This window comes from Protopterus annectens, chromosome 13.part0 (assembly GCF_019279795.1).
Source record: "Protopterus annectens isolate FY-2018-M chromosome 13.part0, PAN1.0, whole genome shotgun sequence".
NCBI lineage: Eukaryota > Metazoa > Chordata > Ceratodontiformes > Protopteridae > Protopterus > Protopterus annectens.
In genome coordinates this window covers 531,605,289-531,632,432 of record NC_056747.1, presented here as the reverse complement: position 1 = coordinate 531,632,432, position 27,144 = coordinate 531,605,289, and the positions used below count along the sequence as shown (strand labels likewise).

Here is a 27,144-nt window from a genome sequence, read left to right as displayed (position 1 = left end):
CCACTGCCATACATTTGGTGAACACTCTGGGGGCTGTAGTGAGGCCAAAGGGCAGGGTTCAAAATTGAAAATGACTGGCTCCCAGCCAAAAGCATAGATGTCTTCTGGAGCACCTGTCCATTTTGATATGGTAGTATGCGTCCCAAAGATCTATGGAGCACATCCAATGGTCTTTTCCGATAAACGGAAAAATTGACTGCAGAGTGATCATACGGAACTTCAATTTTTTTACAGACTTGTTTAGCTTGCTGAGATCTCAAATTGATCTCCAGTCCCCGGTCTTGTTTGGAACTAAAAAGAATCATGAGTAAGTTCTGGATACTATTTGCTCTGTGGGGACTTCCTGGATGACTTTTTTTTTTTTTTTTTTTTTTTGAAGCAACGAGATGACCTCTGATGTTGCACGGTCTATTTGAATGGGTGGCACATCTGGTAAAGACCGATTTACAGGGGGATCGGAAGCAAAGAGAATGAGGTAACTTCTGGAAATTATATTTTGTACCCATTGATCTTGAGAAATTTGTAGCCAGGCGCTTAGGTACATTGAGAGCCGACCCCCAACTGCCTCCATAGACGGACAGTCGGAAAAACCCTCAGGGGTGATGAAAGGGACCATCAGAGAAAGCATCTCCATCACCCTGGTGTTGCGGACCCCCCTCTGCCGCAAGTGCGGTGTCTTCCATTATAACCTCCCCCTCTGCCTCTAGGGGGAGGGCTGACCTTGTGCCTGAGGGAAACCTTTTTGGGATTTATGGAGCCACATTTTCCCTCCTGTTTGACTCTTGGGATAGGATCTAGAAGGAAGGGAGAAACGGACTCCCGACAGCAGATAAGGTTTTCCCTTCCTGCTCGCACCTGGTCAAAGTCTCTCTTACCTGAGGTCCAAAGAGAGTTGAACCATCAAAGGGGACGTTGGTAAAGGAAGACTTAAATGATTCCTTAAAGTTGCATAGATGCATCCAGGAATGTCTCCTAAGAGAGATCCCTGCTGCGGCTGCTCTGCTCACTCCATCAGCTGTATAGGAAATCAGCCTCATTGAGGAGTGAGCAATAGAGGTAAGGGTAGAGAGCTATGCAGATACCTTGTCAGCAGATCCCGAAGCTACTGAACACTGAAGGGTATCTCCCAACTCCTTCAGGAGATCCCTGTGAAGTCTAGTAAAATGGGGCAGGTAATTCAGCGATCGTAAGGTAAATGCCGCTGAAGAAAAGGTATGCTTTCCATACCTATCCATCGCCCTAGACTCTTTATTGGGAGGATGGATATTTGAGGATGTCTCTACCACCATAGCATCCACAGGGACTCCCTTAGTTAGAAAAGATTTGTCTTCTGAAGTGGTCATAAATTTGTTTGGCCTCCTCGGGACAGGCTCCACTGTGTCCAGAGAGGTCCAAGCTTTCTGGGATATGACCCCTAAAAGTTGGTCATATGGCGGTGTCACCCAGGAGGTGGAAGGTCAGGAAACAAAAGCCACAAGGGACACCGATTCATCCTCAGTAGGGTTAGAGGTCTTCCAATCACCCCTCTGTCTAAGGATTTCAAGGATGCCTGCAAAGGAGACATCCTCAGAGGGGGATCTTGGGGACCCTTCTGACTCCTCCAAATCAGTGTCCGATGTGACAGACTCAGGTGAGCCAGTGTGCTTCCTCTTACAAAGTCTCTTCCGAGGGATCTCTCCAGTGGGATAATTTGGGGAGGTCTCTGAAGAGGGGATACATCCAGTTGGGGCTCCTTGGGGCTCTGGTTCCCTATACTTAGGGGCAGGTGGGAGAGAATACGTTGCTGCCAGCTGCTGGAGGGACATCTGGTCCAAATGCAGGGCTTTGGCACTAGACAAAGCTTTCTCTATCCCGAAGATAATCTGGGGTGACTATCCCTCTCTGAGTCGACCCCAGAGCGTCGGCTCCCAGACCCCTCGGCTCCAGACTGAGCCGATGAGGATAGTGTTATCGGTTCTGAGGAAGCAGGAAGAATTCTCTGAAGTGAAGGTTCCAGCACTAAAGGACCCAAAGCATTAGACTCCGAGAGCGAAGTAGTCCGAGGAGGAGCAGTAGTCTGAAGATGGGACTGGACCGAAGCCTTTGTGTCCGGAGGAGCTAAAATTTTAGCCAGTGCCGGGTCACGAAGCAGCATTTTCACCAGCCGCTCGACATCCTCATCAGAAATTGTCCTGGAGGAATGGGTGGAGATAGATGGAGATCTCTTCCTTTCCAAAATAGGAGATCTCAAGGTTGGTTCCAAAACAGGTGAGTGTCTCGACATAGAAGGTTGTCTCAGCATCAATGAAACAGATGGAATCGAGACTGAAGTAGCAGAATCGGAGCCAGAAGTCTTCGGCCCAGTTGCTTTAGATTTTTTTAGATGGTTCCGAAGCCGGAATTGATGGAGATTTCCTTTTATGAGTTTTGGGAACTGTCTGACCATGTTCCAGTTGTTCCTGGAAGGAAGTAGTCATAAAGCCCCTGTCTATCAGTTTCTTTTTCCTTTTATTAAGAACCCTAGTGCTGAAAGCATAACAGAAAGTACAGGGTTCTTCTAAATGAACCTCTCCAAGACAGTACATACAGCTGGTGTGACGGTCAGTCAGTGACATTTTTTGAGAACATTTGTCGCATTTTTTTTAAAGCCAGAAGGGCGGTGTTCTTTATGTTCTCTGTCTTTATCTTTAGACATTTTCTTACTAAGAAGAAAAAACAGTATAACAACAACAACAAACCAATAGTATAACTATACAAGGAGAAGAAATTTTTTTTTTTTTTTATAGAAGGAGAAAGAGTAGCACTCAGAGAGGAAAGGCCCTCCAATTTAAACGGCAACTACGGCCCTAAAATGGGCCATACAGTCCTTAATAAAAGGTGACAGGAGTGCAAACACTCACTACAATCACTCAGATAATAGGGAAAAACTAGTTAATAGAAAAAGTGAAGAAATTTGGAGAAAAATTTTACTTAGCCAACGAGTCAGTAAGATGACAACCTCGAAGCTTTCGCGGCAAACGAGATCTGGGAATTACCGTGATGCACCATGGGATAGGGGATAGCCTCGAGCCAGTAAAAGCTCTTGAGCTTTAGTATCAGCCGAGTCGGAGCCAAGGATAGGCTCCGACCCCATCCAGCAAGAATTACGATGAGATAGGACTACATAACATCAGTGCTTTCAGACCAGCTAGCAGTAATGGAGTTCTAACTGGCGACAAAGTAGTTCTGGGCAGCTGCATCCGTACATCCCTTTTATGCCCTGCATTCTGTGTGGGGGAACATAGGTGTGATGTATGACACATACAAGGTCACTAGGTTTTGGTATGCTGGCCAAGCATTGTGCTGGCCTGGATGTGAGATCCCTTCTGTTTGGTATACTGGCCGAACATTGGGCTGCCATAGATAGTAGATCCTTTCTGTTTAGAATACTGCAATTGCAGTATAGAAAGACGTCATAAGTACATGCAGACTGTGACCTGTTTTAAAAATGACATTTTAGTCCTATAAATCCATTTAAATGAGTGTATAAAGGTTTATGCCCACTACAAGTTTGTCTTGCAATCTTTGCCAGTGTATGCATAAGATGTTCATTGTGTTACACTGCTGCAGTCATTACACTTGGGTTATCCTGCCGTCAGGCAGTCCCTCAGTCGGCCTGAGCTCCAAAGTCTTGGTCCGGCGTCAGTTGCTGTCGCTTCTTCCCTGACGTCAGTGCGACAGGGGTATATAAGAGGCAGCCAACGCCATTTTCTTCAGTCTTTCTTACCGCGCGGTGCCCGAAGCAAAAGCAGTTCGCAAGTGCCGGTTGGCAGACTCCTGAGATTTTCATTCCGAATCCAGAACCGAAGTCTTCTGCAAAGCTAAGTACCCCATTGGGGAAACTTTTTCTTGCCTCAGACCGATGTCAGTAAAAGTTAATAATTGTATTTCTTGTGGGAAGCAAATACCTCATAAGGGTTTCCATTCTTATTGTATCCCATGCCTAGGCCCAGACCACGACATCACAGGTTGTCTGTTTTGTGCTAGGTTTAACAAGCGCACTATTAAATGTCGGTTTGATTTTGCCCGACATTATTTTGGCAGAAAATTCAATTATACCATGCCGTCGGAACTACCGACCGGAATATACAAAAAGCGCAAAGACAAGGATAGGCATCCGAGGCCCAAAACTGACGAAGCCTCTTCTAAGCCAGTCGCCAGTTCTCCGGTTTTCAGCGAGGCGCCTTCGCAGCCCCCGACGACCGCTTCTTTAGAACCTCAGGCCGCCTCTGACTTCCACATGGAGATGGCTGGGCCTTCGGACGCACCAGATTTACAGCCTACCGAGACTAACCCTTCAGAGGGATCCGGAGTAGCTGAGCAACCCGTAGCTTCAGAGGGTGTCTTCAGACCTACTCAGTTAACCATTAAATCTACTGCTAAGTCTAAAACTCCTTTAAAAACAAAGAAACAAATTCATATTTCACCAGGGCAGGCCTCCATGCCTAAGAAACAAATGCTCAAAATGGCCAAAGACTTAATCACTCTGATCAGGGGGTCCCATCCCCCTCCTGATAAAAGGCCTAGACAGGATGCAGACTATAAATCATCCTACCAAGTATCCATCGCTTCAGATTCATCCTCAGACCTAGGATACTCTTTACCTCCCCCTATGAGGATTCTGATGCTGAGGAATCTATTCCTTCAGCCTCTCCGCCAGAGGACTTCTCCTTTGGGGAAACTTTGCATACCATGAGGGAGCATTTCCATTGGGAGAGCCAGGATTATTCAGAGTCCAAGAAAAGGCTGAGATTTCCTTTTATTACCTCAACACAGACCCCTTGCTATTCCGCCAGTGTTAGACATTGTAGATGATGTGTAAACACCTGCTGCAGTTAAGTTGGAGAGAGATACTACAGAGTCCCTGACTCTCCCAAATGTCTTTATAAAAGCCCTGCTGCTGACCCTGAAACTATTTCTCAGGGCCCCAAAGGGGTAAAGGCCTCCTCAGCAAAGAATCCAGTCCCCTCTGACAGAGATTCCAGAGCATTAGACAGATGGGGGAAGAAAGTATATACATCTGCAAGTTTAGCAATGAGGGCCTTAAATTGTCAGTTTCACATGCTAAAATATCAGCAATATTTGATATCAGTTGAAACAAAAAATGCTTCCAAACTCCGATCCCCCTAATTATAAAGAAATGCAGGATTTATTGCATGCAGCTGAACAAGTGGGAAAACATACTTTGCAATGTGGTTTTGATTCATTAGAGGCCTCCTGTAGAGCAGCAGTTACAGGATCTGTCATTAGAAGACAAGCTTGGTTAAAAGAACAGACGTTACCAAATCATGTTAAAGCAAAATTATTGGATGCACGTTTGCAGCAGGATGTTTTATTTGGAGTTGAGGCAGAAGAGGTATTAAAGAAAATGGAGGATAAGGCAAAATCTATGCAAACGGTGAAGGATTTCTTCTAGGTTCAGCCTCCTCGATTTAGCAGAAATTGGCCAACAAAGAATTGGTCCTTTCCAGTTACAGACAGACCTCAAAGGGGCAGATACAGACATCCAAGAGGTAGAGGTCAACCACAAGGTCCTTACAGGCCTCGACAATGGAGTGCTTCAACCCAGAAAGAAGGGGAAGACGGGCCTCAACCTTACAAAAAACAGCCCCAATGACTTACCACTACAGCTGCCAAACCGTTCTCTCTTGGCAGCCCCCTTGGGAGGAAAACTGGCACTTTTCTGTCACAATTGGCATATGATCACCAAAGACAAATGCGTTCTCAACATTGTATCTCAAGGTTACAGGTTCCACTTTCACACTCTGCCAAGGCTAAAAGGAATGCCAGATCTGCCACCAAATCAATGGGCAGAGGCTCCATGAGAGCTATTCAAAAGGTACCAACACAGGAGCAAGGACAAGGATTTTACTCAAGACTCTTTCTGGTTCCCAGAAAGGACAAAACCTGGAGGCCCATTTTGGATCTTTCTTCTCTAAACACTTACCTGGATGTTCCAAAATTCAAAATGTTGTCACTACAGCAGCTTCTTCCCATGCTGGGCAAGAAAGCTTGGCTTGTAACTTTGGACCTCAAGGAGGCATACCTGCATGTCCCTATCAGACAAAACTGCAGAAGATACCTAAGATTCATAGCTGGTTCAATGCACTACCAATTCTCTGCACTGCCCTTTGGCTATACTGCGCCCGGGGTCTTCACAAAGTGCCTGGCACCAGTAATTGCATTTTGCAGACAGAAAGGAATTCAAATTGATCCATATCTGGACGACTGCCTGATTCAAGCAGAGAGCAAGGACATTCTTCTAAAGCAGTTGCCTAGGGTACACAGTAAACGAAAAGAAGTCAAAACTAGTGCCCTCACAACAGATAATATTCCTGGGTGCCAGCTTGAATACAACAACCCAGATGGCTTATCTCATGCCAGACAAGCAAGGACAACTGACTCAATATTTTCAATTGATGGCAACAAAGACCCAACTCCCTGCAAGAAAAATTCTGCAGGCCTTGGGTTACATGGCATCTTGCATACTACTAATTCCATATGCCAGACTGCATATGAGGAAACTACAATGGTACCTAAAGAGTGTCTAGTCTCAACACTGTCAAAGTTTGGAAACAATAATACCACTAATTCCTTGCCTTCAACAGGAGTTTCGATGGTGGGCTCAAGCATGTCACCTCAACAAGGGACAGCCTTTCACTCAACCCACAGCCAGGCAAGCACTGACAACAGATGCATCGGATTACGCCTGGGGAGCACACATGGCAGAAAAATGTATTCGGGGTAAGTGGCCTGCAGAACAAAGGCATCTTCACATCAATCAAAAAGAAATGCTAGCTGTACAAAATGCCCTTATAGCTTTCAAGGACCTTCTGCATCCAGGACAACTACTACTAAAGACAGACAACACCACAGTTATGTGGTAGATAAACAAGCAAGGGGGCACTCATTCTTATCCCATTTGCAGACAAGCCATGACCTTATGGAGCACAGCTCTAACCTATCAAGTTCATCTGCAAGCACAATTCCTGTCAGGAGAGAAAAACACACTGGCAGACGACTTAAGCAGAAACATCATTGATCCGCACGAGTGGAAATTACATCCACAAATATTCAGAATAACACACAAATGGTGGAGCCCGGACATAGATCTGCTTGCATCCCCAATGAACTGCCAGCTACAGAAATTCTGCACAAGGACTTACCACCCACAAGCATGGAAAGTGGATGCCCTCTCATTCAGCTGGAAAAACCTACAAGTATATGCTTACCCACCACTACCTCTCCTTCCAAAGGTACTCATAAAAGCCAGGCAAGAAAAGCCAAAGATTATCCTGATTGCCCCAGACTGGCCACGCCAGCACTGGTACCCAATCTTAAAGAACTTAGCACAAGGTCCACCCTGGATTTTGCCTCAAATCCCACATCATCTGACTCAGCACAACAATCAGATACTTCACAGTCAGCTAAAAACTTTAAACCTGGCTGCATGGCAGATTCCTTAGTCAAGCAAGCAGTGCCTCTCTCCAAAGCTTTTTTGGATGTCATTCTGGAGGCCAGAAGGCCTAGCACCAGGAAAGCTTATTCGGATAAATGGAAGAGATTCTGTGCCTGGAACCAGGCACACAGCCTTGACCCTCTTGTCCCAAATATTCCTCAGATACTACAATATTTAACTGAGATGCTGGGCAAAGGCCTCTCTTTTTCATCCGTCAAGATCCACGCCTCTGCCATTTCTGCTCATTACAACACGGACCCACCTATTTTCTCTCATCCTTTGCTAAAACAGTACCTCAGAGGGGCTAAAAACATAAGACCGCCCCGTAGAGCACCAACTCCAACTTGGGACCTCAACTTTGTGTTGGAAAAATGAACTTTACCTCCTTTTGAGCCAGCTAACTCAGCAGATTTAAAATATGTCTCTTGGAAAACTGCTTTGCTCCTGGCAATAACCTCAGCATGAAGAGTTGAATTACAGGCACTAATGGCAGTGGAACCTTTCATCATTTTCCACCAAGACAGGGTGTCTTTAAGAACAAACCCTACTTTTATGCCAAAGGTGGTGTCAAGTGTGGCTCTAAACCAAACTATTCACTTGCCAACTTTTTATCCAAACCCACAGAATAAAGGGGAGAGACTTCTGCATTCTTTGGACATACACAGGCAGTTACGCTTCTACTTGGACAAAACCAAAGCTTTCAGGGAAACTGAGCAATTGTTTGTAGCATATGCTGCAGGAGCACAGGGAAAAGCCATTTCAAAACGGACCATTTCAAAATGGATAGGACACTGTATACGTTTCTGCTATACACACCATGGGAAAACTGTACCTAACAGCAGTAGGTCTCATTCTACCAGGGCAACAGCCACTTCAACTGCCTACCTCAGAGGAGTACCTACCAAGGGCATTTTGGAAGCAGCAACTTGGAGTTCTGTACATACCTTTACCAAGCATTACCATCTGCCTTTTTACTCTAAATCCAGGGCTGGCTTTGCCACTGCTGTGCTGCAGGGCCTTACAGCCTCCCTACCTCTGCTTTGGGATTCTACCCAAGTGTAATAACTGCAGCAGTGTAACACGATGAACATAGTGCAGTTTTGTACCTACCATAAATGTAGATGTTCGAGTGTATACACTGCTGCAGTCCAGGTTACCCTCCCTCCCTCCTTCCCCTCTTACTTGTTGGTACATACCTAAGTCTTCTACCCTTTACTACCTATGGGGAGTATTTGCTGGTAACTGAAATTTTTTGATTGCTTTTCATATGTATGTTTTATTAGCAATTTACATTTCCTACCTTTTGGGGGGAACCTGACATCTGGGGCAAGAAAAACTGAAGAAAATGGCTTCGACTGCATCTTCTATACCCCTGTCGCGCTGACGTCAGGGAAGAAGCGACAGCAACCAACGCCGGACCAAGACTTTGGAACTCAGGCCGACTGAGGGGACCGCCTGACGGCAGGATAACCCAAGTGTAATGACTGCAGCAGTGTATACACTCAAACATCTACATTTGTGGTAGGTACAAAACTGTACTTTTTACATCTAATTTCAGGCCAGGAAATACCTGTTGTTCATTTCAAATTTAAACTCCCTAAATAGTATTTACAGTCTTTCTTTATGGTAGGGCTTGGCTTTCAGTGCTTAACTAGTTAAACCAAAGCTACCTTAGTGCATTTTGTGGTATCAGCTGTATGTCATTCCATTTCACTGTTGCAGTACTCTTAACATGCCGGATCCCCTGCCAAAGTTGCCCAACTTCCAGCCATTATACCAAAACTTTTAGGTTGTCCTTGATACGCTGTACATCACAAATATGCTCCCTGTGCAAGACATAGGGCATGAAGGTGACATCCTCAGAACGTCTTTGCCACCAGTCTGAACGCCGTCTTTGATCATCGGTCTGATTGTCCAAGTCGTTGCTGTTTACCTAGCTGTTCAGATAAGTGCCATGTTGGGGGGGGGTTTGACATCCATGTTTGCTTTCAGCATTTGTGTGAATTGCTCAATGCTGGTTTGGTATATTCTTGTATTAAAGCCCACCACTCAGCTGTTTCTGCTGGTTTGCCTTTTACTTCTCCTGATGCCTCTGTGTTCGAAGTCTAACAGTTTCTTAAAGGTGTACTTCATATTAAACCTCCCAGGAAGCCTGATATCCTTCAAGGATGCATCTGCAGTCATCACATATGGGTTGTCCTGCCTCAGGCAGCCCTTCGGTCGGCCGGATTCCAAAGTCTGGGTCCGGCGTCGGCTGATGTCACCCTTTCCCCAACGTCAGAGCGCCTGGGGTATAAAAGCGTCAGCCGACGCCATCTTCCTCAGTCTTTCTTGCCGCGTGGTGCCCGAAGCAGAAGCAGTTTGCAAGTGCCGGTCGGCCAGCCAGCTCCTGTAATTCAGCTACCAGAGACTTCAAAAGCTAAGTACCCCGTTGGGGACTCTTTCTTGCCTCAGCCGATGTCAGATAAAGTTAATAATTGCTTAACTTGTGGGAAACAAATACCTCATAAGGATTTCCACTCTTACTGCCTCCCCTGCCTAGGCCCAGACCACGACGTCTCGGCCTGTTCAGCCTGTGCTTCCTTCAACCGACACACTCTCTTAGACGTCGGGCGGAGTTTGCAGAGGAATTTTTTGGGGCTAGTTTTTCGTACAATATGCCGTCGGAGACTTCGACTTCACATTTAACAATGAAACGGAAGGACAAGGACCGACACAAACGGGCCACGGTTTCGGCTGAAACCGCGGCCAGGCCTACCGCGAGTGTCTCGGTCTCGGCTGAAACAAGAGTCCTTGGTCCTTCCAGCCCCTGAAACCGCTCAACAGACAACCTCGGCCCCGGAGGCCCCTGCTGAGTCGGTTATTGAATTTCCTTCAGAAACTGATGTCTTGGAAACTTCCGACACCATTCCTCTAGACAAAACTACACCAGCACGTGGTGCAGCCAGGCCTCCTGCATCCATGTCCATAAAGGCATTCACCAGGGCTAAAGCTGCTAAACACACAAAAGCTATGCCTCCCAGGGTTATTCCTCAGGGACCCTCTACAAGTTCACAGATTCTAACTTTAGCAGAGGACCTTATTTCCTTAATTAGGGGCTCTCAACCCCATCCGGACAGGGGCTCTCAACCTCCTCTAGACAAAAGGCCCATGGTTGAGCCCTCTGATCCCCACTCCTCAGAGGAGGCCTCTGATGGCTCTGCTCTCTCGGGCTACCAGGAGGAGGTTTTTTCGGCCTACGAGGATTCTGATGCAGAGGAATCCATCTCCTCGGCCTCCCCTCCTGAAGAACTATCCTTCGGGGAGACCCTTCACACTATGAGAGAGCATTTCAAATGGCAGGGCCAGGAATTCTCTGATTCCAGGAAAAGATTAAGAACTTTTCTGCCTTTACCTCAGCATAGACCTTTGGCTATTCCTCCTGTTTTGAATGTCATTGATGATGTGTACTCTGAGTCTAGCATAACCCCTGACACTCTTCTCTGGCCCCTGTCAAACCAGATAGGTACTACAGGGTCCCGGACTCGCATCATTTTCTTTACAAGGCCCACTCTGCTGATCCAGAAACTATTTCCCAGGGCCCTAAAGGGGTTGCAGCTGCCACTACTAAAAATCCACTCCCCTCTGAAAGGGAGTCCAGGGCTTTAGAGAGATGGGGTAAAAAAGTGTATACTTCTGCTACTCTTTCTATGAGGACATTAAATTGTCAATTTCATATGATACAGTACCAAGAGTATTTGTTAGATGAATTGCTTAAGAACCTGAACCCCTAGATCACAAATCACTTCAGGATGTGGTACATAACTCCCAGCAGGTTAGCAACCATTTCTTGCAGTGTGGTTATGATGCATTGGAAGCTTCATGTAGGTCAGCTATGACAGGTGCAGTCATACGTAGGCATGCTTGGCTGAAGGAACAATCTCTGCCAGACCATGTTAAAGCTAAGCTTCTGGATGCTCCACTGGAGAAGCAAAAGTTATTTGGCTCCACAGCTCAGGAGGTCTTAAAGAAATTTGAGGAAAAGGCAAAATCTGTGCAAACAGTCAAAGATTTTCTACAAGTCCAACAACCAAGATTCAGCAGAAATTGGCCTACCAAGAATTGGTCCTTTCCGGACACAGAAAGATTTCAGTGAGGCAAGAACAGGCGTGCCAGAGGTAGAGGGCAAGCTAGAGGCTCCTACAGAGGACGTCAATGGCAGCCTCCCAACCAGAGAGGTAGTGCAGGACCTACAACTACTACACAAGGACAGACTCAATGACTTTGCTTTGACTCCACCAACCAGGGCTCAATTAGAAGCACCTTTGGGCGGAAAGCTTTCTTTATTCTCAGAAAATTGGCACAGTATTACAAGAGACAAATGGACACTGCAAATAATAGACAAAGGATACAGGTTCCATTTTCACACATTGCCAAAAAGAAAAGGCATGCCAGACCTGCCACCAAATCAAAGGGCAGAGGCCTTGAAACAAATCTCCAACTTAATGCAAATGAAAGCTATAGAAAAGGTTCCTCTTTCAGAGCAAGGCCAAGGATTTTATTCCAGACTATTCCTTGTTCCAAGAAAAGAAAATCAATGGAGGCCTATTCTCGACTTGTCCGCACTGAATACTTATCTCATTGTGCCAAAATTCAAAATGCTGACTCTACAGCAACTCCTTCCCATGCTGGGCAAGGGGTCTTGGCTGGTGACTCTAGACCTCAAGGAGGCATACCTGCATGTCCCTATCAGACAAAGTTGCAGAAGACACCTCAGATTTCTTGCAGGCTCAGAGCATTATCAATTCTCAGCATTGCCCTTTGGCTTATCTATTGCGCCCAGAGTATTCACAAAATGCCTGGCATCAGTAATTGGACACAACAGACTTCAGGGGATTCAAATATACCCATATGTGGATGACTGCCTTATACAAGCGGACAGCCAACAAACTTTGGTAAAGGACTTGAGTTATGCCATCCACCTACTGCAGGCCTTGGGATATACAGTCAACATTCACAAATCAAGACTTGTTCCATCCCAAAGAATAACTTTTCTGGGTGCGGATCTAGACACAACCACCCAAATGGCTTTTCTCACAGAAGAAAAACCAAGACAACTACCGGATTACTTCAAGAATCTGACAAGACAAACTCAGCTGACTGCAAGGAAAATTCTGTAGGCCCTGGGTTACATGGCATCTTACATTCTTCTGATTCCACAGGCAAGGCTGCATATGAGGAAACTACAATGGTACCTAAGGAGTTTATGGACTCAGCACAGTCACAGCTTAGAAACTTTGATCCCACTCATTCCTTGCCTCCAAAAGAAATTTCTGTGGTGGGCTCAAGCAAGCCAGTCAAACAAGGGTCTGCCCTTCAGCAAACCAATAGCCAGCCAAACCATTACAACGGATGCTTCAGACCACGGTTGGGGAGCACACATGGAGGGCAGATGTATTCAAGGACTATGGTCACAAAGGGAGCTACGCATGCACATAAACCAAAAGGAAATGCTGGCAGTGATGCATGCAATCGAGGCCTTCAAACTCTTTCTGCATCAAGGCCACCTGCTAATAAGGACAGACAACACCACAGTTATGTGGTACATAAACAAGCAAGGAGGCACCCATTCCTACCCTCTTTGCAGACTGGCAATGAATCTATGGGAACTTTCCTTGAAACTCAATATAGAGCTGCAATCCCAGTTTGTGCCAGGAAAAGACAATATACTGGCGGACAGCTTAAGCAGAAATATCATGGATGCACACGAATGGATGCTGCACCCAGACATCTTCCTACAGATAACACTATCATGGGGAAGGCTGGACATAGATCTTTTTGCCTCCCCCCACAATCATCAGCTGAAGAAATTCTGCTCAAGGACATACCACCCACAAGCATGGAAAGTGGACGCCCTCTCTTTCAGCTGGAGAACTCTAACAGTGTATGCATTTCCACCTCTTCCATTAATGACCAAGGTCTTACTGAAGATCAGGACAGAGCAGCCAAAAGTGATTCTGATAGCTCCGGACTGGCCAAGACAGCACTGGTACCCACTGTTAAAGAGCATGTCACGCACGAAACCATGGCCTCTTCCTCAATGGCCGCTTCTCCTGACACAGCACAATTACAAAACTCTGCATTCCAACCTGAAAACCTTGCAACTAACAGCCTGGAAAATACCTTGACTCCTCCTCAGGATAACCTATCCAAGAGAGTGAAGGATATCATCATGGAAGCTTGCCGGCCTTCCACAAGAAAGGCATATTCAGCAAAATGGAAAAGATTTCACACTTGGAGCACCACAAAGGGCCTAGATGCAACAGTGATGAACACGGCGCATATCCTGGAATACTTGGCAGAAATGCTCCACAATGGCCTGTCTTACTCTTCCATTAAAATTCATGCTTCAGCAATTTCAGCAGAGTGCAATACTGATCCACCTGTCTTTTCTCATCCTTTCCTAAGACAGTTTCTAAGAGGAATTAAAAACATCAATCCTCCAAGGAAACCCCCAGTGCCTACTTGGGACCTTAACTTCGTGTTGGAAAAACTAACTCTGCCTCCCTTTGAACCAGCAGCATCTGCGGAACTACAGTTCCTGTCTTGGAAGACTGCCTTCCTTCTGGCCATAACCTCAGCAAGAAGAGTATCTGAGTTACAGGCCCTCATGGCAGTACAGCCATTTCTTATTTTTCATCAGGACAGAGTCTCATTGCGAACCAATCCTTCATTTATGCCAAAGGTGGTATCCAGGATCTCATTAAACCAAGCTATTCACCTGCCTACCTTTCCAAATCCACAAAACAAAGGGGAGAAACTTCTGCACACCCTGGACATACACAGACAGTTGCGCTACTACTTGGACAGAACTAAAAGCTACAGAAAAACTGACCAGCTGTTGGTAGCGTATGCTGCTGGTGCACAAGGAAAAGCAATTTCCAAACAGACAATTTCAAAATGGATAGGGAATTGCATTTGTTTTTGTTATTCCTTTCATGGAAAAACTGTGCCAGCTAACATTAGACCTCATTCCACCAGAGCCACTGCCACCTCCACAGCCTTCTTAAGAGGGGTGGCTACCAAGGACATTCTAGAAGCTGCTACATGGAGCTCCGTGCATACATTTTCCAAGCATTACAATTTACCTTTATATTCCAGATCCAGAGCAGGCTTTGCTACGGCAGTCCTGCAGGGCATTTTAGCTACACCATCCTTTACATAGATCCTCCACCCCCAGATTGGCTATGGTATTCTACCCATATGTGATGACTGCAGATGCATCCTTGAAGGACATAGTACAGACGTTCTTCGTCTCACATTGCTGCAGTCATAACCTGTGGGTAGTCCGCTGTCCTCGGTCGGCCCGAATACCAAAGAGTTAGGCTGGCATCGGTCATGGGCGCCCGGAACTGACATCAGTACGTAGTAGTACTTAAGCGCATGACTGACGCCATATCCTCAGTCTTTCTTGCCGCGTGGTCCGAAGCAGAAGCAGCGTTTGTAAGTGCCGTTCGGCGTTCTGAAATTTTCAGTTTTCGAGTTTCAGACCGAAGACCAAGTTGGGCTAAGTACCCCGTTGGGGAAAATTTTTGTCTTTTCTTGCCTCAGTTAATCCAGATGTCAGAAAAAGTTAATAATTGTATTTCTTTTGGGAAACAGATACCTCATAGGGACTATCATTCTCTCTGTATTCCTTCCTTAGGGCCTGAGCATGACGTAGTCGGGTGTCGCTTTTGCGCTAGATTTAATAAGCGCAACATTAAACGCAGATTAGACTGTGCTAGGCTTGTTTTCGGTAAGCGGTGTAACTACACCATGCCGTTGGATCCTCCGACGCCCGCTACCGCAAAAAAGCGAAAAGATAAATCTTTAAGGTCTAAACCGGATGAGTTGTCCGTTGCGGACGCCGGTTCTATGGAATCTACGGTTGAATCTGTGGATCCAGCCGAGGTCTCTGCTGAATCCCAGGGGGAACCTTTACTTTTACAGGAGTTGGCCTCTCAGGAGTTAGGTCAGGCCGAGGGTGCCTCTCAAGTTTCTGTGGTTCCATCCTTACAAAAGGTTATTAGGCCTTCTACTTCAGTCACTAAAGGCCCTGCTAAGGCTAGACCTGGTGTTTCTGGTACGGGCCACAGCCCTGGTTCTTCGGCTCTGTTCCTAAAAACATATGTTGAAAATGGCAGAGGATTTGATTACTTTGATCAGGGGTTCTATGCCCCCTCCAGAGAAGAGGCCTAGGGTGGAGACAGATTTAGAGGGAATGGAGCATTCCTCAGATTACTCTGAGTCCTCAGCTGAGGATATTCAGGATTTTCCTCCCTATTCTGATTCGGATGCAGAGGATTCCTGTCCTTCTGCTTCACCTCCAGAGGATTTTTCCTTTTCTGAAACCTTGCATTCAATGAGGGAGCATTTCAAGTGGGAAGGTCAGGATTTTTCAGATTCTCGTAAGAGGCTTAGAGAATTTTTGTTTTTGCCACAGCATAGACCTTTGGCTATTCCCCCTGTTTTAGATGTTGTTCAGGATGTTTTTTCTGAAGCTTCCCTTAATCCTGATTCTTTACCCCCTGCCCCTGTCAAGCCAGACAGGTATTACAGAGTTCCAGAGGCACATAAATATTTGTACAAGAGTCCTAGAGCTGATCCGGAAACTATTATTCAAGGACCTAAGGGTGTCAGGGCTTCTGTGGTTAAGAATCCAGTACCTTTGGATAAAGATTCTAGAGCGTTGGATAGGTGGGGTAAAAAAGTGTACACCTCTTCTACGTTAGCTATGAGGGCTTTAAATTGCCAATTCCATATGCTGAAGTATCAGAACTTTCTGTTAGGTCAATTGAAAGCTAAGGTAGATGCTTTAGCTGAGGGTATAGAGTGTAAGGAATTGCAGGACTTGGTTCATGCTTCAGATCAAGTTGGTAAACATTCCTTGCAGTGTGGCTTGATGCCCTTCAGGCTTCTTCCAGGGTGGCTGCTACTGGTTCAGTTATTCGTAGACATGCCTGGCTTAAGGATCAAAATTTGTCAGAGCATGTTAAAGCTCGGATTTTGGATGCTCCCCTTCAATCTGAAGTTCTTTTTGGTTCCCCTGTGGAGTCAGTTTTGAAAAAGATGGAAGACAAAGCTAAGTCTATGCAGACAGTTAAGGAATTTTTGCAAGTGCAGCCCCTAAGTTTAGCAGGAATTGGCCTGCAAGAGGATGGTCTTACCCTTCTTCGGATTTTCAGTCTAAGGGCAGGTCTCACGCTCAGGGTTCTTTCAGACCTAGGACTTGGAGTTCTCCTGCACATTCTTCTGGTGAGGGCAGGGGTCAGCCTTTCGTAAACAGACCCAATGACCTGTATCTTCAGCTGCGGACCCTTCTCTTCTGGCAGCTCCTCTAGGAGGAAAGTTGGCACTTTTCAAACAAAATTGGCATTTGGTCACCCAGGACAAATGGGTGTTGGACATAATAAATCAAGGCTACAAGTTTTATTTTCACACTTTTCCCCCTTTCAAAGGCATGCCAGATGTACCTCCTCAGCAAAGGATGGAGGCTCAGGATCAAATTTCTTTGCTTTTACAGATGGGGGCAATCCAGGTGGTACCTTCGTCAGAAGAAGGCCTAGGGTTTTATTCTCGTCTATTCCTAGTGCCAAAGAAAGGAAACACTTGGAGGCCAATTCTGGATTTGTCCATTCTCAATACATACCTAGACATTCCAAAGTTCAAGATATTAACATTACAACAACTTCTGCCTCTGCTAGGAAAAGAGCACTGGATGGTAACTCTGGATCTCAAAGAAGCCAATCTTCACATTCCTATCAGGCCCAGCTGCAGGAGATTCCTGCGTTTTCGGGCTGGTACTTCTCATTATCAGTTCTCTGCATTGCCCTTTGGTTTATCTACTGCACCCAGGGTGTTCACAAAGGTTCTGGCTCCTGTAATAGCTTACTTAAGACTGAGGGGAATACAAATTTATCCTTATCTGGACGACTGCTTGATTTTTGCTCAAGACAAAGACAAGTTACTTCAACAGCTACAGTATGTGATGGCAGTTTTAAGGTGCCTAGGGTATTCTGTGAACGAAACAAAGTCCAGTCTAGTACCCTCTCAGGACATGTGCTTTCTGGGTGTGAGACCGAATACAGCCTCTCAGATGGCTTTTCTGACCCCGGACAAACAAAGAACTCTTCATCTCTACTTCCAGCAATTATCAGTACGGTCCAGGCTGACTGCAAGGGCAGTCCTTCAAGCCTTGGGGTTCATGGCATCTTGCATTCTGGTACTTCCCAATGCCAAACTGCATATGAGGAAGCTACAATGGTATCTCAAAAGTGTATGGACTCAACACTGCCACGATTTGGACACTGTCATTCCGATAATACCGTGCATCCAGAAGGAATTCTTGTGGTGGGCACAGGAATGTCACCTAAACAAGGGACTCTCTGTGACCCGACCAGAGGCAAGTCAGATCTTAACTACGGATGCCTCAGACCTGGCTTGGGGAGCACACTTCAATGGGAATTGGATTCAAGACACGTGGCCTCCCAAATTACAGCATTTGCATATCAACATGAAGGAGATGTTAGCAGTCCAGTTTGCCCTGATGGCTTTCAAGGGCCTTACTTCAACCAGGACAGGTGTTGATTCAAACAGACAACACTACAGTCATGTGGTACATCAACAAGCAGAGGGGAACCCATTCTTACCCTCTTTGCAGACAAGCTATGATATTGTGGGAGACTGCTCTGGGGTTGCACATCACTCTTCAAGCACAGTTTCTGCCAGGAGCACAGAACTCCCTAGCAGATGTATTGAGCAGACAGATTGTGGATCCCCACGAGTGGAAATTGGATCCTCGGGTATTTCAACAGTTGACAGTGGCTTGGGGAACTCCAGACATAGATCTGTTCGCTTCTCCTCTAAATTTCCAACTACCAAAATTTTGCACAAGGATGTTTCACCCAAAAGCTTGGAAAGTGGACGCTCTATCTTTCAGTTGGAACAACCTTCACGTCTATGCTTTTCCTCCTCTGCGCCTCCTTACCAAGGTACTCTTGAAAGTCAGGAGGGACAAGCCTTGCATGATTTTAATAGCACCAGATTGGCCACGTCAGCACTGGTATCCTCTGTTGAGGAGTTTAATTCAGGAGCCTCCTTGGCCTTTACCACAGCTTCCTCATTTGTTGTCCCAGTCAAGCAGTCATTTGCTCAATGTCAGGGTGCAGTCCCTGCATCTAACGGCCTGGCATATTCTGTTTTAGAGCCTGTGGGTTCTCAGCTTCCCCAGCAGGTTTTGGATGTCATTTTGGAAGCTAGGCGGCCTAGCACTAGAAAAGTTTATGCTGATAAATGGAAGAGATTTTTTCTTTGGAGCACAACAAAGGATTTTGATGTCTCTGTACCTAATTTGAGTTGTACACTGCAGTACCTTACTGAATTACTGGACAAGGGTTTGTCATTTTCCTCTGTGAAGGTTCATGCTGCAAACAAACTTTTGAAGATGAAAGATAAACTCCTTTAGAAAAGCCTCCAACACTCGAGCTTCAACAGGATGATATCCACTTAAAAATATATATATATCAAAGTCTTCATACGAAAAAAGTTTAATGGTTTTCCTTAAGTGCGGAACTTTACATGCACTTTTCGTCAGGGCTCCTGCCCCAACTTCTTCAGAAAAAAGACAAATCCGTTACTAACTGACACACAGTTTTATATACAATTAAAATCTGTTAATTGATCAATTAATCCGAAACATCAGAAAAAATCTGTCGAAAAAGGGCAACTTGTAAGAGCAGCTCGAATGACCTCTATAGAGGGGGTATTCGAGGAAGAGTGTGAAATTATAGTGAATTTTTTCACACAAAGGGGTTACCCAACCGGTTTCTTAAACGAAATCTTGAACGAGGTCAAATTAAAGCGAAGAGAAGGTACATATGTCCCAATTTTGGGACTGAATTCACAAAGGGGACTAATAGAGGGTGATGCAAATGATGGCTTTTTGCCAAACACTAGAGGGAAATTTGACGTAGACTATGAGTGTAATTTTATTTGTACATACAATTTGGATTCCACACTTGTAGCAAATATTGTGACAAAGAATTGGGAATATTTGTTGAACGATAACTTATTTAAAGAACTTTTACCAAGGAAACCAAAAATTACATACAGAAGGGGTAAGAACCTAAAAGAAATTTTACAAAGGAGAGGACATCCTTTCACGACGAAAATAGGCATGTATAAGTGCCTTATGTGCAGGTACTGTAAATACATAGAAGAAGGAAATAAGTTTGTAATAAATAATAAACATTACCGTTCAACATCAAAATACAATTGTAACAGTAAACAGGTAATTTATTTAGCTAACTGTGACCAATGCCAAGTGTTTTACATTGGAAAAACGGATAGGAAGTTAGTTGACAGAGTTAGAGAACATTTGTATAACATTAACTCAAAACGAATGGACAACGCACTGGCTAGACACATTGTGGATTTCCCAAGTCACAATTTTAAGTTTAGAGTAATAGATCAGTTTTTGTCTGATGGGAGAGGGGGCAATGAGAGTCTTGAATTAGAGAAAAAGGAATTGCTGTGGCAATTAAGGACAAACTCTTGTAGATTCCCAGGTATAAACGAAATGTGTTCTATTAAATGTATCCTGAGACTTAAAAACCTAGAGAGATAACACGGTATTAAGTAAAAATAGTGAATGAATAATATTAATACATTATTAATTTATTAATTTAACAAATGAAATTTAAAGTTTAGCACTACGTGTATTTGTAATATTTATTCATTATATGAATTTAAAACTAATAAGTAGCAAAGTACTGAAGTAAAATGAATAAACTACTTAGAGCAATGTTGTACATGTATTATAGTTTAATTTTAAAGTTGTTAGTTAACCATATATATGGTATAGAAATTAGTAGGAATACATTTAAATCAACGATGGTAGTATTATTCAGTATTTATTAGGTCCGTAGTGGGACGTACATTCATTTCAGTATTTTTATTTTTATTTTAGTATTTTAGCATTTAACTTCATCACTGTAAGAGTATTTGTGAAGGAACATTTTAATGTAAACACACCAAGTAAAACATTTTGCGTTAGTGAAGCTCTAGTATAAGAGCAATACACTAGTATAAGAGCAATACACATGAATGCAGAATGTGAGATGGAACTGGAGTTATACGCCGAGTACATGATTATATTTGAAGCGTTTGTTAGGAGCTGTACAGCAGAGAGTGAACGAAGTACATAGTAATTATATTTTTTTATTTCTAATGGAAAAACAAAATAGAACTAGACCAGACAAATAAGTGTTTATTTATTAAAGGTTGTCTAAAAAGTGCTTTTAAAAGTGTTCATTTAAGTAGTATTTATGTGAGCGTATTTATCGCTCTTCATTCTTGCCTTTTACTACTGTTGTTTGACCCTTGGTGGTTTCAGTCTTGCTGCCTCTTTAAAAGTTTTAGTAGTTTTTACAGATGATTTAATTGATCAATTAACAGATTTTAATTGTATATAAAACTGAGTGTCAGTTAGTAACGGATTTGTCTTTTTTCTGAAGAAGTTGGGGCAGGAGCCCTGACGAAAAGTGTATGTAAAGTTCCGCACTTAAAGAAAACCATTAAACTTTTTTCGTATGAAGACTTTGATATATATATTTTTTAAGTGGATATCATCCTGTTGAAGCTCGAGTGTTGGAGGCTTTTCCTGTGGTTAAAAGGTTCATGCTGCAGCCATTTCTGCTCACTATGATTGTGACCCTCCTTTATTTTCTCACCCTTTGTTTAAGCAATTTCTTAGAGGGGCAAAAAATATAAGACCCCCACGTAGAGCTCCTACTCCTTCCTGGGATCTCAATTTTGTGTTGGAGAAGCTTACTTTGCCTCCTTTTGAACCTGCAGCTACGTCTGAATTGAAGATTTTGTCTTGGAAGACTGCTTTTTTGTTGGCCATTACTTCTGCCAGAAGGGTATCTGAATTGCAGTCTCTCATGGCAGTTGAACCCTTTCTAATATTCCATAAGGATAGAGTTTCTTTGCGTACTAACCCTACTTTCATGCCAAAAGTGATTTCTAATGTGGCCTTGAACCAGTCTATCCATTTGCCTACCTTTTATGCTGATCCCCAAAATAAGGGGGAAAAAATCTTGCATTCTTTGGATATACACAGGCAGTTACGTTATTATTTGAGCAGAACTAAGGAGTTCAGACAGACTCAACAGTTATTTGTTTCTTTTGCTTTGGGTTCACAAGGGAAAGCTGTTTCAAAGCAAACTATTTCAAAGTGGATTGGTAATTGTATTGCTTTTGTTATTCTCATCATGGGAAAAATGTTCCTGCTGGGATTAGACCTCATTCCACTAGGGCTACTGCCACTTCTACTGCTTTTTTGAGGGGTGTAGCTACTAAGGATATTTTGGAAGCAGCTACTTGGAGTTCAGTTCATACTTTTACTAAGCATTACCATCTCCCTCTTTTCTCCAAGTCCAGGGCTGGGTTTGCCACTGCAGTCTTACAGGGCATGTTAGCAGCCCCTAATGCCTTTTAGTTTGCCAGCCTCCCTTTTCCTTTGCTTTGGGATTCTACCCACAGGTTATGACTGCAGCAATGTGAGACGAAGAACATAGTACAGTTTTGTACCTACCATAAATGTAGATGTTCGAGGATCCACATTGCTGCAGTCCTATTTTCCCTCCCTCCTTCCCCTCTTTGGTTTGGGGTTGTTGTTGCTGTTGTTATTGTTACTTGGGGATAATTGTTATTTTTCTCCTTTGTGGCTCTGGCCTTTTCTTTTTAAGGCCTTCTGACATCTGGGGCAAGAAAGACTGAGGATATGGCGTCGGTCATGCGCTTAAGTACTACTACGTACTGACGCCAGTTCGGCCATGACCGATGCCAGCCTAACTCTTTGGTATTCGGGCCGACCGAGGACAGCGGACTACCCACAGGTTATGACTGCAGCAATGTGGATCCTCGAACATCTACATTTATGGTAGGTACAAAACTGTACTTTTTGTACCTACCATAAATGTAGATGTCCGATAGGTATGCATCTGCAGTCAGGTTTACCCTCCCTCCTTCCCCTCTTTGGTATTTATTGGGTACTTTTCCCTCTCTTAGCTAGCTGGGGTTATCTATTATGGTGTATTTGTTTTATATATATATATATATATATATATATATATATATATATATATATATATATATATATATACATATATATATTTCTGTGCATGTTTGGAATTTATTGCATTTCTCCAAATTTAGCCTTCCTTTGAGGGCACCTGGCATCTGGGGCAAGAAACACTGAGGAAGATGGCGTCGAATGACGCTTTTATACCCCAGGCGCTCTGACGTCGGGGAAAGGGCGACATCAGCCGACGCCGGACCCAGACTTTGGAATCCGGCCGACCGAAGGGCTGCCTGAGGCAGGACAAACCCATATGTGATGACTGCAGATGCATACCTATCGGACATCTACATTTATGGTAGGTACAAAACTGTACTTTCCTCCTTCCTGGAATCTTAATTTTGCTTTGGAAAAATTGACTTAATGCTCCTTTTGAGTCTGCATCTTCAGCTTCCTTACAGCATTGTTCTTGGAAGACTGTTCTTCTATTAGCCCTTACTTCTTCCAGATGGGCTTCTGAGGTTCAAGCCCTTGCGTCTGTTCCTCCTTTTTTAAATTTTTTGTAAGGACAGTGTTTCTCTCTACCAATTCTTCTTTATATCTAAGATAGTGAATGTGCCGTCTCTTAATCAGTCTATTAATTTGCCCATTTTTTTACCTTCTCTGCAATCAGCTAGTGAGAAGGTGTTGCATGCTTTGGATGTGCATAGACAACTCAAATTTTATTTGGACAAAACTAATGATTTTGGAAAAACTGATCAGCTTTTTATTTCTTTTCATCCTTGATCATTAGGTTTGGCAGATGTTCTTCGTTTTCCATTGCTGCAGTCCTGACTATTGGGTATAGTCCGCGTCCCGTCGGCCCGAATACCAGAGTATAAGGCTGACGTCGGTCAGGGCGCATTAGACTGACGTCAGTACGTCAGGGTACTAATGCGCATGACCGACGCCATATCCTCAGTCTTTTTTGCCGCATGGTCCGATGCAGAAGCAGTTTTGCGAGTGCAGGTTGGCGTTCTGAAATATTTCCGAAACCGGAGTTTCAGACCGAAACAGAGTTGGCTAAGTACCCCGTTGGGGAACATTTTGGTTTTTTCTTGCCTCAGTATTTTACCGGATGTCAGAAAAAGTGCATAACTGTATTTCTTGTGGGAAACAGATACCTCATAGGGATTATCATACCTTGTGTATACCTTGTTTAGGGCCTGAGCACGACGTTGTTGGTTGCCGCTCTTGTGCTAGGTTTAACAAACGCACTATTAAGAGGAGGTTAGACTGTGCCAGGTTAGTGTTTGGGAAGCGTTGCAATTATAAAATGCCGTCGGATGCTCGGACGCCCGCTTCGGGCAAGAAGCGCAAGGACAAAGCAGTGAAGCCTAGGGTTGATGAACCGGCAGTCCCGGACGTCGGTTCTTTAGAAGACTCAGTGGAGCCAGAGGTTTTGCCAGGAGTTTCCATGGAGTCCCAGGCAGAAACTTTACTATTACAGGATGTGCCTTCTCAGGAGGTAGGCCAGGCTGAGGGGCTTCTCAGGTGACTGTTCTTCCCTCTCTTCCCAAGGTTGTTAGAGCCTCTCCTTCTGTTGCCAAAACTTCTTTGAGGGGTAGGCCTAGTTCAGCTTCAGTGGGGCTTCTCCTAGCATTTCGGTTCTGTACCTAAGAAACATATGCTTAAAATGGCAGAAGATTTGATTACTATGATTAGAGGTTCTATGCCCCGCCTGATAAGAGGCCTAGGGTGGAACCGAGTTTGATAGTTTTGAACAGTGTTCAGAGGCTTCAGAATCTTCTGTGGAAGATATGCAGGAGTATCCTACTTATTCTGATTCGATGTGGATGATTCCACTCCTACAGCTTCTCCGCCTGAGGATTTCTCATTTTCAGAGACTCTGCATTCCATGAGGGAGCACTTTAAATGGGAAGGCCAGGATTACTCTGATTCCAGGAAAAGGCTTAGGAATTCTTGTTTTACCCCAGCATAGGCCTTTAGCTATTCCTCCTGTGTTGAATGTGGTGGAAGATGTTTTGCAGAGGCTTCCCTGAACCCTGACTCTTTGCCTCCTGCTCCTGTTAAGCCTGATAGGTATTATAGGGTGCCCGAAGCTCATAAATATTTGTTTAAGAGTCCTAGGGCGGACCCAGAAACAATTTCTCAAGGGCCTAAAGGTGTAAAGGCTTCTGTGGTTAAAAATCCTGTTCCCACTGATAAAGAGGCAAGGGCTTTGGATAGGTGGGGAAAGAAAGTGTATACTTCTTCCACTCTAGCCATGAGAGCATTGAATTGTCAGTTTCACATGCTAAAATATCAGAATTATCTCCTTTCACAATTAAAATCTAAGGTGGATGCTTTGGCGGAAGGTATTGAGTGTAAAGAGTTGCTGGATTTGGTTCATGTGTCTGAACAAGTGGGTAAGCATTCTTTGCAATGTGGTTTTGATGCTGTACAGGCCTCCTCGAGGGTGGCTGCTACCAGTTCTGTTATTCGCAGGCATGCCTGGTTGAAGGATCAGAATTTAACTGAGCATGTTAAGACAAGGATTTTGGATGCTCCTTTACAGTCTGATGTGTTGTTTGGATCGCCTGTGGAAGCAGTTTTAAAGAAAATGGAGGACAAAGCTAAGTCTATGCAAACTGTTAAAGATTTTTTGCAGGTGCAGCCACCAAAGTTTAGTAGAAATTGGCCTGCTAAGGGGTGGACATATCCTGCTTATGATTCCCAGTCTAGGGGTAGGTCTAGACGTGGTAGGGGCAGGGCTCAAGGTTCTTTTAGGCCTAGAACAGGAGTTCACCTGCTCAGACTTCTGGTGAGGGCAGGGTCAGTCCTTTCGTAAACAGACCCTATGACCTGTCTTTTCAGCTGCCAGCAGATTCCCGCCTGGCAGCTCCTTTGGGAGGAAGACTGTCTCTTTTCAAAGAAAATTGGGATTTAATTACTCAAGACAAATGGGTGTTGGATATCATTCACCACGGTTACAGATTTTATTTCCATACAATGCCCCTTTCAAAGGCATGCCAGACGTTCCTCCTCCACAAAGAAAAGAGGCTCACAAGCAAGTTTCTCAGTTACTTCAGATAGGGGCCATTCAGCCAGTCCCTGTATCAGAAAGGGGCCTAGGATTTTATTCTCGCCTGTTCCTTGTACCAAAGAAGGGGAACACGTGGAGACCAATTTTGGATTTATCTCTCCTCAACACGTTTTGGACATTCCCAAGTTCAAGATGTTGACGTTACAACAGCTTTTACCTCTGCTGGGCAAAGATCACTGGATGGTAACTTTAGATCTCAAGGAAGCTTACCTTCATGTGCCTATAAGGCTAAGTTGCAGGAAGTATCTGCGGTTTCGAGCTGGAAATTTTCATTATCAGTTCTCTGCATTGCCCTTTGGCTTATCTACTGCCCAGAGTATTCACAAAGGTTCTGGCTCCAGTGATAGCTTACTTCAGGCTTCAAGGAATTCAAATCTATCCTTACTTGGACGACTGCCTGATTCTGGCTCAAGAAAAGGAAGACCTTCTACAGCATCTGGAATATGTTATAGCAGTGCTAAGATGCCTAGGGTATTCTGTGAACGAAATAATGTCCAGTCTAGTACCCTCTCAAGACATGTGCTTTCTGGGTGTGAGACTGAATACAGCAGCCCAGATGGCCTTTTAACCCCGGACAAACAAAAGAGTCTGTCACTTTACTTCCATCAACTATCTCATCAGTCCGTGCTGACTGCAAGGACAGTCCTTCAAGCATTAGGGTTCATGGCATCTTGTATTCTGGTGCTTCCCAATGCCAAACTGCATATGAGGAAGCTACAATGGTATCTCAAAAATGTATGGACACAGCACTGCCAGGATTTGGACACTGTCATTCAAATAATACCTTGCCTTCAAAAGAATTCTTGTGGTGGGCTCAGGAATGTCACCTAAACAAGGGACTCTCTGTGACCCGGCCAGAGGCAAGTCAGATCTTAACGACAGATGCCTCGGATATTGCTTGGGGAGCTCATCTAAATGGAAAGTGGATACAAGACAAGTGGCCTGCCAGACTACAGCATCTACATATCAACATGAAGGAGATGTTAGCAGTCCAGTTTGCATTAATGGCTTTCAAGGAGTTACTTCTTCCAGGGCAGGTGTTGATTCTAACAGACAACACAACTGTCATGTGGTACATCAACAAGCAAGGGGGTACACATTCTTATCCTCTATGCAGGCAAGCAATGATTTTATGGGAGACTGCTAAGCTTGCAACTAACTCTTCAGGCAAGGTTTCTGCCAGGAGCACAGAACTCCTTAGCAGATGTGTTAAGCAGACAAATCATGGATCCCCACGAGTGGAAACTGGATCTTCATGTATTTCAGAAACTGACAGTGTCATGGGGAACTCCAGACATAGATCTGTTCGCTTCTCCACTAAACCACCAGCTGCCAAAGTATTGCACAAAGGGGTTTCATCACACAGCTTGGAAAGTGGATGCTCTGTCTTTCAGTTGGAAAAACCTTCATGTGTATGCCTTTCCACCTCTGCCTCTTCTTCCAAAGGTACTATTAAAGGTCAGACAAGACAGGCCAAGG

The 27,144-nt window shown here is 44.4% G+C and overlaps 1 protein-coding gene across 1 annotated transcript in view; it reads left to right on the top strand.

The window, feature by feature from the left end:
• MTMR4 (myotubularin related protein 4) overlaps positions 1-27,144 on the top strand; it is a 1,011,266-nt gene that overhangs the window by 613,150 nt on the left and 370,972 nt on the right. The gene's annotated exons all lie outside the window — the stretch shown is intronic.